The sequence below is a fragment of the Orycteropus afer genome, unplaced genomic scaffold (genome assembly GCF_000298275.1).
Source record: "Orycteropus afer afer isolate SDZICR_OR568_19922 unplaced genomic scaffold, OryAfe1.0 scaffold00822, whole genome shotgun sequence".
Lineage (NCBI taxonomy): Eukaryota > Metazoa > Chordata > Mammalia > Tubulidentata > Orycteropodidae > Orycteropus > Orycteropus afer.
Genome location: NW_006922409.1, coordinates 378,687 through 379,421, shown reverse-complemented (window position 1 = coordinate 379,421; position 735 = coordinate 378,687).

The following is a 735-nucleotide window of genomic DNA, read 5'->3' as shown; positions in this document are numbered from 1 at the left end:
GGGAATGCCTTGAGTCTTTCTCCATTAATAATGATGCTGCCCATTGGCTTTGCATATATGCCTTTTATTATGTTGAGGAGTTTCCCTTCTATCCGTATTTTGCTAAGAGTTATGAACAGGAACAGGTGTTGGATTTTATCAAATGCCTTTTCTGCATCGATTGATATACTCATATGGTTCTTTTGTTTTGTTTATGTGGTGGATTACATTGATTGGTTTTCTGATGTTGAACCACCCTAGCATACCTGGTCTGAATCCCACTTGGTCAGGATGTATTATTTTTCTATATATGTTGTTGGATTCTGTTGGCTAGGATTTTGTTCAAGATTTTTGCATCTATGTTCATGAGGGATATTGGTCTGTAGTTTTCCTTTTTAGTGGAGTCTTTCCCTGGTTTTAGTATTAGTGTTACATTTGCTTCATAAAATGAGTTTGGGAGTATTCCATCTTTTTCTATGTTCTGTAATAGTTGGAGTAGTATATGTATCAATTCTTCCCTGAATATTTGGTAAAATTCTCCAGTGAAGCCATCAGGGCCAGGACTTCTTTGCGGGGAGGTTTTTTTTAATGACCTGTTCAACTTCTTCTTTTGTTATAGGTCTGCTCAAGTATTCTATCTCTGAGTAGGGTAGTTCAGGTAGTCTTGTGATTCTAGAAACTTGTCCATCTCCTCTAGGTTCTCAAATCTGTTGGAGTACAGTTTTTCATAATATTCTGTCAGTATCTTTTTTATTT